Raw genomic sequence first — 16,634 nt, 5'->3', positions numbered from 1 at the left:
AAAAGAAAACAAACAAAAAAAACTAAAAACAAGAATAAAGTGGGAAGAATCACTCTTCCCAATGTTAAGGCCCAATATGTAACTGCAGTATCCAGACAGTATGGTACTGGTAGAGGGAACAGGCAAAGCAATCAGTGGAACAGAATAGAGAACACAGATATAGCCCCACTCAAAATTCCCATTAATTTTAGACAAAGAAGTAAAAGCAATGCAATAGAGGAGAAATAACCTTTTCAATAAATGGTGCTGGAGCAATTGGACCTAAACCAATACCAAAATCAATTGAAAATGGATCATGGACTCAAACGTAAACATACAACTATATAAGAGAAAAATCTTTGGGGTGTAGGACTAAGCAAAGTTCTTAGACTTGACATCAAAAGCATGAGCCATAAGAAGAAAAATTTATAAATTGGATCTCATCAAAATTAAAAACTTTTGTTCTGTGAAAGACCTTGGACAAAGGATCAAAAGACCAATTACAGACAGGAAGAAAATATTTAGAAATTACATATCTAAGAAAGGTCTTGATCTAAAATATATAAAGAACTCTCAACATAAAAAAAAAAGGGGGACAGCTGTCGTCTGAATGTTTGTGTCTCTCCAGAACTCATGTGTTGAGATCTAAATCCCAAGGTGATGGTATTAAGAGGTGGGACCTTTGGGAGGTGATTAGATCATGAAGTGGAGGGCTCATGAGTGAGATCAGTGCCCTTATAAAAGAGCCCAAGGGAGCTTATCTGCCCCTTTCACTAGGTGAGGACACCGGGGAAAAGGACTGTTCTAGGAAACAGGAAGTGAGCACTCACCAGACGCCAAATCTGATCTTGAACTTCCAGCCTCCAGAACTGTGAGAATTAAATTGCTGTTGTTTATAAGTCATCCAGTTTACAGTGTTTTGTTATAGCAGCCTGAGTGACCAAGACAAGGGCTCAAGGCCTCCTTCAGCACCACGTTTTATGATATGTGTTCCGTGAACCGTTTGACTTCGGATCTTAGGGGAGGAGGAGGTAGCAGAGGGATTGGTAAAATGCTGATTCCCGTATACCACTCCAGAAATTCTGATTCCATAGATTTGGGCAGGACCTGATAAATCTGCATTTAAAACAAACTTCTTAGAAGTTTTTTTTATCATTATTATTAAAGTCTGAGAACTCCCACCATGGCCCAATCTACCAAATTATAAAGGAAGAGCGTGCTGGGCACAGTGGCTCATGCCTGTAATCCCAGCTTTTTAGGAGGCTGAGGAGAGTAGATCACTTGAGGTCAGAAGTTCAAGACCAGCCTGGCCAACATGGTGAAACCCCATCTCTACTAATAATACAAAAATTAGCTGGGCGTGGTGGTGCGTGCCTGTAATCCCAACTACTTGGGACGCTGAGGCAGGAAAATCGCTTGAACCCAGGAGGCAGAGGTTGCAGTGAACTGAGATCACGCCACTGCACTCCAGCCTGGGCAACAGAGTGAGAATCCATCTCAAACAAACAAACAAAAGAAGAAGAAGAGCAGCACTAGAAAGAAAACCTGGACTGTGATAGTTGTGCCCTAAAGGGACAAGCAAAAAGAAAGGGGATAAAGACTAGCAACAACCCAGAAGTGCTGTGAACAACAATTTCTAAGAAGTGATCATTCTCTATATTTATTAGGATGTGGAAGAAATGAAGTTCCCTCTCATACACACATATACGAGAGTACAAGTCTGAGGAGAACTTGCTCTGGGTGAAGAATTTTTTTTAATTCTCATATTCATGCTCAAGGAGCAAGGCATATGTTCACAAGGGGCAATGAGAGCCCTGGAGAGACCAGGTTCTCTGAGGGTAGGACACATACTTTGGCAACTTGGGGGACACGTTCTTGAGCTGAACTGGTGTCTCTGGAGCCCATATGAGTTGGGCCTGTGGGGGCACCACAGACAGGGACCCCCGCATTGCTGATAAGTGAAGGGTCTGCCACAGAGGTCTCTAACATGACTTTCTACCACCACCTTTCCCGCTCACTCGCACATCAATAGACACAGGCATATTAAGTGGCAGCTCTTCCTCACCTTGTCATCAGACAGTCTGTTTCTGCCTTCACCATTCTGCATCTGACCTTTCACAGGTAGCAAGAGAAGAGCCTAAGGAGCAGCAGGCAACATGCTGAAGTGCAGAGCCAGGTCAAGGCTGGGTTTGTCTGCGCAGCTGGTGAGTAAGAGGCTGTGACCGCGGCTCTGAGAAATATGGACAGCAGCCAGCCTGACAAAGAGAACAAAGAACTGCCCAGGGGAAGGTGAAGAAGGTAACTGTCAACCCTTCAAAAAGTGAAATGGCCTTTAGTAAGATGAAGGCCAGCCCATAAGAGATGCCAGCCAAGATGGAATAATGCGCAGATTTTCATCTAAGGGTGGGAATGACCTGTTGGCCTGATCCAGGCACCGGGCTTCTGAGATTCCCTTCCTAGCCCTGCCCACACACCCCGCACCAGACGCCCTTTCCCCAGCCTAGGTCTCTGAGTTTCTCATCCGTTGCTCACTTGTGTCTATTGTATGTCTTCTTCGTCAAAATCGACGGGGGCTAATTAGCGGTGAAAACAGAGACTTCAGCTCATTTCCGTTCACCTCATTATTTGTTTCTCTTTTGGGCTGAAGCCAAACAACAAACAAACATTAGCATTCCCCCTGCAGAGCAGGCACATAGACACATGGGAGCATGTTATACACACCACACCCTCATAGCATGCACACATGTACACGCACACGCACACACACCTGCTCCACTGCTACTCGGCTGTGCGAGGTCTCTGCGGCCCCGCTGTCTCGGGGCATCTAGGGTAACACCTCTTTCCATTTCAGACCCGGGACTGGGAAAAACGTAAGAAATTGTATAATGGAATGGCCCTGGGCAAGCAGGGAAAGGAGGTGGGAATTTCCGGAAGCGCAATCCCCCGGGCCAGGACTGGTGTTAATTAAGGGCGCTGCTGGTGTTTTGCAGGCAGCTGTTTCCTCCTCCGGCCCTCATGTTCCCCGGGCCGCCTGGGCACCGGCGCCTGCACTCTGGCATTCATTGCTCTACCGTAAGCCTTGTTTCTAGCCGTTTTCAATCAAGTGGGAGACCGTCCAAATTTCCTTCTCAATGAAAATCAACTGTTCTAAATCCAAGCTCCCATTAAGCGTTCCAGGGGCTGACCTGACTTGGAATTTAAGCAGCAGCCCTGCCCTCCCTGGAGGGAGCGGCAGCCGGGGCTCCAGATGAGGCGGGCCTGCCTCCTAGTGGCCAAGGTGCTTCACGGCAGCTCCGAGGGCTCGCGGGCTGTGCAGCCGCCACCCGAGGACACTGGGAGGAGGCACCGTAAGAGAATCCTTAGAGCCTAACTCCCCTGTCTCCGTCGCCCTCGAGCCGTTCCAGTCCCCAAGTCCCATCCCCTTTCCCTCCCCGACATCTCTCCTCGTTGCCCCACTCTGGCTCCGTCGAACTGCAGTGGTCTGTTAGCTGGACTCTACCTCCAGCTTCTGTATCGAATCCATACACCTCACTGCCAATTCGTCTTCCGGACCCTTGTTGTCGATCCTCTATGATCTCTCATTAAGGCTCTGCTGAGCCTCCTCTTTACGTATAGGGAGGATCCCCAAGCGGGGAGTCACACCCTTCCTGGAGAGGGGTATCGCCAGCCACGACAAGGCGAGCCGCCTTTCTCCCCACACGCCCAAAAAGGCGATGACCCTCCCCAGGCCGCGCTCGCGCTGAACCTCTGTTGCTGAGCTGCAGTTCCTGGAGGTATCCTGCAGCTCAAATGTGGGGACGCGGGAAAAAGATTGAGAAGGTAAAAGTTCAAACCAGGAAAAAGTTCAAACCTCTTGGCCCTCCACAATCTGGCTTCAAGTTTCCCTTCTAGCCTTAGCGCTAGAATAGAATGATATGAAGGGTTAGAATGCCAGATGTGCTACGTTTTAGTCATGTAACTATGAAAGGTTCTAAATTCTAAATGTCTTTACAAGGTTGTTATGGAGACTAAAAGAGGTCGCCTGAGTATCACATTTAGCACAATGCTTGCCACATAGTGAATGTTCAATAAATGGCAGCTGTCATTTTCCTTCCCCCGTTAGTAAGACAACTGGTTTGCTCACAGTTCTGATACCGGCCTCGAACTGAACTTTCCATCTCTGCACCTTGGCTTTTGACACCTTATTTGCCTGGAGCATCCATTATCACCACTTTGGTCAAAGCCACTGTCACCTCCTGCAATAGACTAATTCATCTCCCTGCTCCCGCCCACAGTTATTTTTAATCTAGCAACCAGAATTGTTTTAAGTGTAAATCAGATTATGTCACTCATCTGCTCAAATCCCTGTTGTAGCTCCCCATTTCACTCGGTGTAAAAGCCAAAGCACTCGCCATGTCCTTGAGGCCCTACATGGTCTGGCTGTTTCCCGTCATATTATTTCCCATAGCTTTCTCCCTTGTTCACTCTATTTCTTCCACAGTGACCAATTGCTTTTGCTGGAACATACCAGCAATTTATTAATAGCCTTTGTGTTGGCTTTTCCCTCTACCCAGAATACTTTCCTCACATACCTGCATAGCTCTTTCCCTTACTTTTTCATGACTTTGCTCAGCCGGCACATTCAAAAAAAATAAAATAAATAAAATAAAAAAGCCAGCCAGGCATGGCGGCTCACACCTGTAATCTCAGCACTTTGAGAGGTGAAGGCAGCAGATAACTTGGGCCCAGGAGTTCCAGACCAGCCTGGGCAACACAGCAAAACCCCATCTCTACAAAAAATACAAAATACATTTTTTGTAGAGGACGGTGGCATACACTTGTAGTCCCAGCTACCTGGGAGGCAGGAGGACCGCTTGAGCCTGGGAAGTTGAGGCTGCAGTGTGAGCCACGATCATGCCACTGCACTCCAGCCTGGGCAACAGAGCAAGACTCTGTCAAAAAAAAATAATAATAATAAGTAAAAGCCAATCCTGACCACATATTTAACATTTCAAACTGCTGTAGTTTCCCCCAGTACTTCCAATCCCCTTTATCTTGCCCAACTTCTCCTTTTCCATAGCACATACCATATTCCTTACTACCTTCTAAAATAATATATATAACGAAGCCAAACATTGGCAAATGAATCTCTCATAATTTGCTGACGGGAGTGTAACTTGTTACAACTACTTTGGAAATCTTTTAGAGAGTATCTACTAAAGCTAAAAATACCTTATTTTACTCTTGTGTGTAAATCCAACAAATTGCAAATCCAACAAAAAGGAGTACTTTTTGTCGGATTTATTTTGGTCATTTCTGTAAATATAATATGTTATATAATATAAGATATATACTTATATATTAGTTGCTTCAATCATATAGCTATATAATAATATAATTTATGATCTAATTGTGTCACATATAATAATCTTAGTTGCTTTAATCATTTCGCTAAACTAGGAACAACCCAAATGTCAATCTACAGTAAAATAAATAAATTTTTATTTTTTCAAACAATAAGTACACAGCAATAAAAAATAAATTATTCCTGGTATTCATTAACAACATGAATGAGTCCAGAATCTAATACTGAGCAAGAGAAGTTGGAAACCAAAAAATACCTCCTATATGATTTAATTTACTTGAAGTTCAAGAAAGGCAAGACTTTAATGATAGAAGTCAGAATAGAGCTACTTATTTCTCTAATTGGGATGTAACCTAATCTTTCTGAAAACAGGGATAATATTTATCTTGCAGGACTGCTGGGAAAATTGCAGATAATGTATATCTAACATCTAGTACCAAGTTCCTAGCACAGAATATTTGCTAATGAAATGATAGTTTGTATTCACATATGTTCTTAATTCATGTTAGTTTGATAATTGCCAAGTAAAAGGATAGTTTTACTAAACCCAAAGGTTCTGGTTGCATGTAACATTCATTGCCACCCAATAGCCATATCCCTTTTATTCCTTACTAATAAAATCCATATTCTTTTTCAGGACAGCTATGTGCCCAGCCCTGAAAGATAAAGCATGACAAGTCTAAGCCAGTCAAGAAACTCTCATACCCCTTTGCCAGATATTCACTCTCCCAACTCCTCCTTGCAGCTAGGGGTGCCCATGTGCCCAGTTTTGGCCAATGAGATTTAAAGAGCAATTCTGATGGCAAATTGCTTAGGAAAGATTTCTCCTCTTTACTGAAAGGAGATAGACACACACTCTCTAGCTACCTCCTGCTTTCTGCCTTTGCACAAATGATTCCCAGAGCTATGACAACCACATTTTTACCGTGAGAATCATAAAGGTAATGACACACAGTCCTAAAATAGCAGAGTTATCAGTCACCTACCTTCAGACTTTTTGTCCTAAGAGTTAATTATCTTTATTATTTAAGCCACCATTAGTTAATTATTCTGTTACTTGTAGCTGAAATCATTCCTAACTGTGACTGTTCCCTTATTAAGTACTAGTGTACAAAAGAGAATCATAAACTGATAAGACATCTTACTGTGCTCTCTTTAATTTTCCCAGTGTCTTCGTGGTGCTTTTATGAGTCTCCTCCTACCAGTTTACTAAAATGTCATTTTCTAGTCAAATATCTTTCAGTGGTATATGAACTCACTAACAAGACCAATAACTTTCCAAAGGCCTTTAGGGCTAAGACATACATTTAAAACTCTGGGAAATTCTACACAGTTGCTGACTTCTGTTGGAGGTTGACCAACTGCTAAACTCTGGCAGTAACACATATTAACCTACATTTGCCCACAAGCACACCAGAGTGCCAATTCTGTAACTGTAAATACACTGTGAACAGTTGGTCCATCCAAGCAGGGCTCATTCCTGGTTGGCAAGGCAAATTACTATGATGTTAATAAAGTTCTAGGCCCCCTCCCTTGCATAAGCCATTTTCATGCTTGGGACCCAAGCAATGTGTTCCCATAGTCATAAGCTTTTGTAAAACTTGTGAGCTAGGTTAACTAAAATCGGTTAAGACCTCTGTCTCTTTCCTCTCCAGCTTACCGTTTGTTACACTTGCTCTTCTGTAGGGTGTTAACTACAATCGGTTAAGACCTCTGACTCTTTCCTCTCCAGCTTACTGTCTGTTACATTTGCTCTTCTGTAGGGTGGTCTTTTTGTTTGTTTTGGAGATGGAGTCTTGCTCTGTCACCCAAGCTGGAGTGCAATGACGCCATCTCAGCTCACAGCAACCTCCGCCTCCAGGGTTCAAGTGATTCTCCTGCCTCAGCCTCCCAAGTAGCTGGAATTACAGGTGCACACCACCACACCAAGCTAATTTTTTTTTTTTTTGTATTTTTAGTAGAAATGGGGTTTCCCCATGTTGGCCACGCTGTTCTCAAACTCCTGACCTCAGGTGATCCGCCTGCCTTGGCCCTCCAAAGTGCTGGGATTACAGGTGTGAGCCACCGCACCTGGTCAAGGGTGATTTTAAAGAGGCAAGGAGTGATTGGATTCAGCTAAGGGGAAGCTGACTTGAAGAGACATAGAGTTTGGGTTAAGAAGGTTATTTATATGTGGTTCACTTCCATATCTAAGTTATTGTTAGCTATCGTGGTGCAGGAATGGCTTCCAGCAATATTTCCAATGCTCCTTTGCTACTCAACCAATATCTGCCAGACAGGTGCAACGCTAGAGGTCATATTGTGATTTTAATGTAACCTATTGTACTTGGCATTGGAAGTCTGTGGGTAATCACATAGACAAAGTTTTCAAAAGTATGAAACCAGAAGCTAGCCTGTGGAAAATTCTGCCAATCTTCAGTTATGTAAAAGTCTGAGCAGAGGATTTAATTCTCAAAGACGCCTGGTCAAAATGGAAGTTCTGTCCTGTCGAGAATATACATGATAAGCAGTATATGCAATTATAAACCCAATATTTTTTATTTTTGAGGTAAATCACACAAAATAGAATTTATCAGAAATCCTGTATTGTAGGACACAAACCAGTGCCAGGTTCACACTGACTGTGTCTGTTTAGTCATGTATTTTATACATCCCAATATGTTGGATCACATCGCATCCTGAAGACAAAGAGCAGATTTAGAGAAAAGAGAATGAAAAAGTATTCATCAATAAATTACAACAACCTAAAGAAACATTCCAGTGATAAAATCACCACAAATATTTATAAAATAAGCCCATGTACGTAGTATAAGAATAAGTAAGTAGCTTAATGCAATGATGTTTAAAATGGATTTTACTTACTCCTCTATGCACCTTAATTTCATGTAGCTTTGCGTATTTATTCAGAATTATTGGTTATATTAAAATTCAAAAGAATTATAAAGGTATATGTAAGACAATTCATTAATAAAAGAATTACATAATTTTTCCTGGACTTTTGATGTTTGTGACGTATTTGTCAACATTTTATTCTTTTTTAATTTTTCTTCCTTCATGACAGACAGGGTATGTGTGGATGTTGTAACAGGGTTTGAAGGAAGCACATCTCACACAACTCACATGTGAGAACCCAATTATCACATTTATGAAACACAAAAGGATAAGCATTTTAAAATTTGTAATTTGTGGATTTTTCTCATTCCAAGTAAATAGTTGTTTACATACCCAATTTTTTATCTGTGTTTTTGTTTTAATTTTTTATTTCTTTTTTATTTTTTCTATTTTCTAGACAACCAATTTTTTATTCCTAACTTTGCATTCTTTTTCTTAAAGAAAGCCTCTGCCAAATTGTGTAAGCTCCTACCCCTGGTGATCAGGCAATAGTCACAATCAGTCAAAACTGCAAATGATATTTACCAATTTGGTTACCTTGGAAGTTCTTTCAATGTCAGGCTTTAAAACAGCAAGAGTATTCACTGAGGAGAATTGAAGCCACTTTATTGAATGCCCTACATAGTTTGTTAGGTGAACATAACCTAATGTTAAAATAGAACACTTCTCACCTCAGTTTCTCCAGAGGGACTGACATTGTAGCTCTCAGGTACCAATGTGTGCATGGGACAGAACACCGTAAGAGAAATCTAAAACAAAACAAACCCTGATGTTTGGGTTTGGTTTCAAAATGTAAGGTCATTTATCCAAGGGCTTCTTTCTCTCTTCAAGAATAGAAAAGATTTGTTGCAGAGTAAGAAGAAAGAAGAAAAATTCTAGTGAGAAGGATTTTTTGGAAGTTTTTGCTGTAAGCCTGAAGTCCTGTATCTCAAGAGGAAATAAGGGGTGAGGGGACACCTGAACCTCCCTCAAGTTTTGAGGGCCTTCAACACGGCCATTCTGAGAGTCTAATGTGAGTCACCTGAAGTTTGAAAGACAGTGAGCTGAGGACTGATTTCTGCCCCAGAAAATCTGTAGAGTAAGAGAGAAGCTGGCCAATTGTATTGAGGATGATGAAGCCAAAGCAAGTAGCTGCTACCTCTGGGAAATTCCTGCAACCCCAAGCCCCTGCAGTGGAAGGACAAGGCGTGTTCCCCCAGTGTACGGCAGGATAGAGGACCAGCGATCCTGAGGCTGTGTGAGGCTCTATCAGAGAGGACCTCCTAGAAGGGGCAATGGGACTCCACAGTGTGTGGGGGTGGATCCTCTAAAGTGGGGAGCTGTCAGCAGAAGAAGGGGCATCAACACAGCTCCAGAGATCCCACAGAGGGGGTACCCCCCAAAAGAGTGCTCAAGAGAATATCAGCTTTAAACGTCAGCCCACACTCAGCACAAAGTCAAATTATGGCAGATAGGGCTGAGTAAGAAAATTCCCTTCTACTATTTTTGATTCCTCTCTTTATGTCCCAACCCTAGGGGCAAGCCTAATGAGGAAGAGGAGCAGGAAAAGAGAAATGAAGGACCAAGCCTTCCTCTCTCACTGCAGGCAGCCAGCTCATACTGGGGCTGCCCAAGAAAGGGAGACAATTCAACATTAAATAAAATTCAAGGTTTTAGATTTTTCCAGGGCTCGGTATTCTAATGTGTGGATTGGGCTGTGTTTGTAACTTAAAATGACCACAAGACAGACTGTAAATTACCTTGGGGTGAACTGTATTCATCCAAGGCAGGAAAAGATTACCATACAAAATAAACTTTATAGGATCAATAAGAACAAAAGTCAGGTTGTGTTTTTATCACATTCCACGTGTCACATTTGTTCAAGACTTTTGTTACATTAAGAAGAACCTATTAGAAAGCCATAAATAACTTAAAACTTTAATAATGGTATTGATCTGATATCACTTTCTGATTGTTTTTCATTGGGCTTTAGTGAAATCCATATTCCTAAGTGGCCAGATTCATGTCTCTGTCTTGATATTAATCTGAATCATTCATTCATTAACCCAACAAGTATTTATTGAGATCTAACGAGGTTAGCTTCCTAAGCTCTACTTTGGTCATGTCCAAGACCCCTACTCAAGAACCTTCTGTGAGTCCTCACTGTTTACAGCAGACAGGAATAACAGTGGGGTAGGGCTTTACCTCACCTCACCTCCCTCTCTCACTGTGCGTTCTGATATATGTCTTAGGTGCTGGGGGAGTGCCCTTACCTCCCCGTTCAACAGCCCACCCCCAATGCTGCCCTAAAAGCCACTGTGATGTGTCAGAGGATTCATTTAATTTGCTCTTACCAGAGCCCCTATCCTTTGCCCACCTAAATCACTTGGATAAAAAGGGAATTGAATTATATTTCATTTAGATTCAACTTACATTTTCTTTTTTTTTAATTTATTAAGCCAGGAATATGATATTCTCTCTTGGCAGCAGCCCAGCGATAATCGTTTAAGCCCAGATCCTTTCTCTAATGCCGTATCCTGGGGAGGGAAAGCTTATGGGGATTTCATGAGTGGTCCTGGGGAAATGACAGTTTATTTATCTCCAGGGGCTCTTTAGTCTCCACCTCTTGCACCTGTCCCAACAGAAGGTTTGGAGGCTTTGGGGTCAAAGCAGTTTGACTGGGAGAAGAAGGACAGGAACAGCAGTTATAAATGTCTGACTACAGCCCACTTGTAAGAGATCTTTGCAGTTCACACAAATGAAGTGGACTTCAAATGCACTATTCTAGGACAATATGCCTCCCTAGTGTCTCCCTTGTGGCCGCCATATACCCCATTTGGAAGAGAAAATTGTTCCTATGCAGCTTGTTTTATTTTTGTTTAATCAAATAAACAAGGGTTTTTCCATGTCAAAAATAAAATAAAATAAAATGAATTTTTGGCCAGGCGCAGTGGCTCACGCCTGTAATCCCAACACTTTGGGAGGCTGAGGCGGGTGGATCACTTGAAGTCAGGAGTTTGAGACCAGTCTGGCCAACATGGCGAAACCCTGTCTCTACTAAAAATACAAAAATTAGCCGGGCATGGTGGTATGTGCCTGTAGTCCTGCTCAGGAGACCGAGGCACAAGAATTGCTTGAACCCTGGAGGCAGAGGTTGCAGTGAGCTGAAATCACGCCACTGCACTCCAGCCTGGGTGACAAGAGCAAGACTCTGTCTCAAAAAAAAAATAAAAAATAAAAAAGAATTTTTGAATTAAGCGTGATTATCCTTTTGCAGCTTGTTGTACATTCAAAATACAAGTATTGGAAAATAAGATTAACACCTGTATTCTGTGCTTTTTAAATTTTTTTTTTATTATTAGTGTTGTTACTCAATGTAACAATCACTTACTAAGCTACAGTGCTAAACGTCAGGGATTTAAAAGATCAACAAGAAAGGGGTTGGAGAGGGGGAGATTCGCGCTGAGGGAGTAATCCAGAGAGGCGGGTAGCCTGACCATAATCTTCAGCAGTTACCCGAAAGCCACCCAGGTAACATGATGAGGATGAAAATAAACAGAAAGTGAGAAATCTGGCAAAAAAATTAAAATGCTGCCTTGTATGGTGGCTCACACCTGTAATTCCAGCACTTTGGGAGGCCGAGGTGGGAAGATCACTTGAGCTCAGGAGTTGGAGACCAGCCTGCACAGTATAGCAAGACTTCACCTCTACAAAAAAATTAAAACTAGCCTAGCATGCTGGTGCATGCCTGAAGTCCCAACTACTTGGGAAGCTGAGGTGGGAGGATGGCTTGAGCCTGGGAGGCAGAGGCTGTAGTGAGCCAAGATTGCACCACTGCATTCCAGGCTGGGTGACAGAGCAAGACCCTGTCTTTAAAAAAAAAAAAGAAAGAAAAATGCTATCTTTATTGATCTAAGACCTGTAATTTCAAGACATATGCTTATTATGAAAATGCAGCTTCAAGACAAGACTTAGTCTCTTCTGCCCATCATATTTTAAAGCTGCCACAGAAGAAGTTTACGGTCTGTTGGAGTAAGAGATTGATGTGTGCACAAATAAATTACAAGACAGTAAATGCTATAATAGGGCAATGTATTTTCCTAATGAACCCTTTGTGGGATGGATCAAGAGTATTCATTTTCTTCTGGTAAACAGCAATCTGAACCCAAGAGATAATCCTTTCTCAAACACCCGATCAGCAATCAGCCAGCACTAATGTCTTGATATTTCTCAGGAATATACTCTAGTGGTTTCGCCTCCTGGAAGACGCTGTGAGGAAGATTGTCCTTGCAGCCCTGAGCCTGTTGCCACTCCTTACTAAGGGCCTTATTAAGGGCATGCCCAGAGCCATCACAGTCTGCTCTGTTTGGAAAGGGGTCTGGGCATCAGGACTTATCACTCTGAATACTGTGGGATTTTCTTCTACCTAAGACAAAAGAAAGAAGCAATCCCATTAATGTGTGCTTTTCAGGATCTGTTGGGTTTTTCATTTGTTACTGCTTTGGGAACTTTTTCTGTGTGCCAGCACAGGGCTACGCACTGGACATACCACGATGAGCAAGACGGATGTCCATGCCCTCATGGATCTTAGAGAACCTAAAAGATTCTCATTTCTCTCTGAATTCTTCACAGGATAAACTGCCCTGGCATTTTCAGTTTTCTTTTTCCTCCTTCACCAGGAAGACTGACCCAAGCTTTCTCCTTGGGGGCTGCCCCCAAAAGACTAGCTCAGTGTTATTCACACACCTGCAGATAGTTGTCCAGGTATATGAATTTCAGTGCATGAAAATAACATGCTTTCCCTGTGTTATTCTCTATCACGGCACTCTGTGTACTATCTTATTGGTGCTTACAGGCTGAAGTAATTAATTTGTCTACTTGTTCATTACCTGACCTTCTCACTGGAATGTAAACTCCATGGAGGCAAAGACCTTCTTAATATTCTCAGCTGAATCCTCAGTTCCTAATCAGCCCCTTGCATGCCACAGATGCTCAATATTTGTTGAATTAATAAATACATAGAAAGAAGGAAGGAAGAGAGAAAGAGAGTCAGAAAATGTTATGCAAGCCTTACCAAAAATAGGGGAACCTGATTTCCTAAGGACTTTACATATTCTTGAATGTGTTCCATTTATAAGGGAATCATGGGTCTGGCTCGACATCTTTGACCAATGTCCAGAAGTCTACTAGAAATTTTCCTGGACATTCTCTCAGGGAAAACACTAAGTGAAGTAGTCTGGGCCTTGTGGACCTGGAGTCACACAACTGGAAAAGGTTTATTAGTTCTTGATATCACTGAGTAGAGAAGGAGAGAAAGAAACACAAACTCCTGGGCTCTAGGAAGCCAGCTCCACCTGTGGCTTAGATACATCCTTAGAAATAAGAGACAGGCAGGGTTTGCACGGGTCTGCAATGTTTTCCTTTAACCAAGGCCCACATTCTAATGAAATATATTTCTTGTTCGTATAAAACCACCCTTAAAAAGATTTTTTCCAACATTCATAAGTGTGTTTTTCTAGTTAGAGTTGACATAGGCTGAGAGTGAACCTATGTAATTGGCTAAGCAAGGATGCGTGCAGACGATGAGGCCATTATTGCAAGGAAATGCATATAATCAGGTAAGTATGATCCCTCAGAACTACAATGTTGGCGTGGGTTAAGAATTTTAGATATTTGAAGTTATTGGTTTATTCATATTGTATGCATTTATTAAACATTTATTAAGCACATACTTATTCAATTACTAACATGGATGACTAAACCAAATCATGCCGGTTGGGGAGGCAAATGGTAGTGGCCACTACTGGGTGTCTCGGATGCTTAGTGGAGCTGTTTCATGATGCCATGGATTGGAGGTGCAGACGCACTGCTCCTGCACCTGGAGTGCAGTATTTCCCAGTCCATCTCCTGTGGGGTGAAAGTGCTTTTTGGTGCTATTGAAGGTACATGGGCATCATACAAAAAGCTTACATCAGAAGATACATTTTACTGCTGTTTATCAGTAGCCATCTATACGAAAATGCTGGTGAGGTCACTACTTGGATAATGTAGTACAAATGCAAACACTGGTAAGCAATCTAAATTATAACCACTTCATGTGTAAGAGAAGCACAAGGCCAGGCAGCCATTTGTAGGTAGATTACACTTTCAGTGCTAGAGCCAGAATTCACATTTCTCTGGATTTCCGGTTTGCCAGCAGGTACCATGTATGTAAGGTCCTCCTCTGCATGATACTGGGAAATAGTGGTCCTGGCACCCTTGCTTGTCAAGCAACAACAGCATAGCTGTCCTATCCCTAAACTGCCCCATGGAATTATGCCACTGTGCAGCCATTGTGGATCACTCTCTGGCATTGACTAATCTGCTACTGCTTTCTTTCTTTCTTTCTTTCTTTCTTTCTTTCTTTCTTTCTTTCTTTCTTTCTTTCTTTCTTTCTTTCTTTCTTTCTTTTCTTTTTCCTTTTTATTTCTTTTTTTATTTTATTTTATTTTATTTTTTGAGATGGAGTATCAATCACTCTGTAGCCCAAGCTGGAGCACAGTGGCATGATCTCTGCTCACTGGTGCCTCCGCCTCCTGGGCTCAAGCGATTCTCCCTGCCTCAGCCTCCCAAGTAGCTGGAACTATAGGTGCATGCCACCGCACCCAGCTGGTTTTTTGTATTTTAGTAGAGACAGGGTTTTACCATGTTGTCCAGGGTGCTCTCGAACTCCTGAGGTCAGGCGATTCGCCTGCCTCGACTTTCCAGAGTGCTGGGATTACAGGCGTGAGCCACCACGCCCAGCTAATCTGCTGCTTTCTAATGATCCTGCCGCCACTGAATGTGAAATGTAGCTCACATATGCCACAAAACGTTCAGAAAGTCCTTGACATAGAGGGTACCCTTGTATATATTTCTTGACTGGTTTCTATATAGTCCATAGAGTCTCTGAGAAAAGTTTCTTGATTCTCTCAGCTGGAATAATCTTTCTCACCCTGAAATCTCAGAGCACAGCAGCAGCACCACTGATGACCTTTTGTCATATCTCTCCTACTGATCTTCAAAATCAGGAAGATCTGTGTGGTAAGCAGGGTAATGGCCCCCAAAGACAACCATGTCCTAATCCTTGGAATCTGTGAATATGTTAGGTTACATGGAAAGGAGGAATTAAAGTTGTAGATGAAATGAAAGTTGCTAATCTTCTGTAGAGATGGAGAGATTATCCTGGATCATCTAGGAGGGCCCAAGGTAATTACAAGGGTCCTTATAAATGAAAGAAGGCAGGACAATCTGAGCCAGAGGAGATGCAATCATGGAAGCAGGGTTGAAATGATGCAATTGCTGCTCTATGAGGACGGGGGGCTGGGGGAGCCATGAGCCAAGGAACAGGGGCAGCCCCCCAAAGCTGGAAAAGGCCTGGAAACAGATTCTCCCACAGAGCCCCTAGAAGGAACCCAGCCCTGCCGTATCTTTATTTTAGCCCAGTGAGACCCATTTTGAACTTCTCACCCACAGAACTGTAAGATAATAAATTTGTGTTGTATTAAGCCAAAAAGATTACGGTACTTTTTTACAGCAGCAACAGGAAACTAATATAGTATGTCTGATTTATCTTTCTTTCCATCAGTGCCTAACACAGGGTCTTATTTTCAGATGGCGTCCTATAAGCATGTGTTGAATGAATGACTACTGAAAAACTACTGTTTTATACCTATAGTTGGTCTTTTGTTGTGGGAAAATATGCATAGTATTTACCATTTTAGCCATTGATAAGTGTGCAGTTAAGTGGCAATAAATACATTCACAATGTTGTATAAACATCACCATTATCTAAATTTAAAAGTTTTTCATCAGCCCCACAAAAACTACACATTAAATAATAACTCCTCCATTCTCCTACTCCCAGCCCCTGGTAACCACTATTCCACTTTCTGTCTCTATGAATTTGCCTGTTCTAGGTACTTCTTATGTGAAATCATACAATGTATGTCCTTCTGTGTCTGACTTGTTTCCCAAACATGCTTTTAAGTTTCATCCATGTTGTAGCATATACCAAAATTGTATTCCTTTTTATGGCTGAATAATACTAGTGTGTGTGTGTGTGTGTGTGTGTGTGTGTGTGTGTGTACACAAACCACATTTTGTTTATCCATTCATCTGTTCATGGACACTTGGGTTGTTTATACCTTTTGGTATTTGTGAGTAACACTGCTATAAAATTTGGTGTGCAAACATCTGTTCTTTATCTCTCCAAGTTCTAATTTTAAAAACATAGAGAGAGATAGATAGATAGATAATAGATAGATGATAAATTTCTGTTGAAATTTCTGATAGATAGATAGATTTCCTCTTTCAATTCTTTTGGGTATATAACTGAAGTAGAATGACTGGGTCATATGGTAGTTTTATGTTTAACCTTCTGAGAAATTGTCAAATTGTTTCCCATAGTGTCTGTACCAAT

At 42.0% G+C, this 16,634-nt stretch overlaps 1 long non-coding RNA gene across 1 annotated transcript; it reads left to right on the top strand.

The window, feature by feature from the left end:
- Positions 1-3,649: 3,649 nt before the first annotated feature.
- Positions 3,650-10,028, top strand: LOC105550628. The gene is made up of 2 exons (XR_001007754.1): positions 3,650-3,798; positions 8,385-10,028. It is a non-coding gene; the product is annotated as an uncharacterized LOC105550628 (long non-coding RNA).
- Positions 10,029-16,634: the final 6,606 nt, after the last annotated feature.

The sequence above is a fragment of the Mandrillus leucophaeus genome, unplaced genomic scaffold (assembly GCF_000951045.1).
Source record: "Mandrillus leucophaeus isolate KB7577 unplaced genomic scaffold, Mleu.le_1.0 Scaffold492, whole genome shotgun sequence".
Lineage (NCBI taxonomy): Eukaryota > Metazoa > Chordata > Mammalia > Primates > Cercopithecidae > Mandrillus > Mandrillus leucophaeus.
The sequence above is the reverse complement of the archived record's forward strand: the minus strand, read 5'-3'. Positions and strand labels throughout refer to the sequence as shown.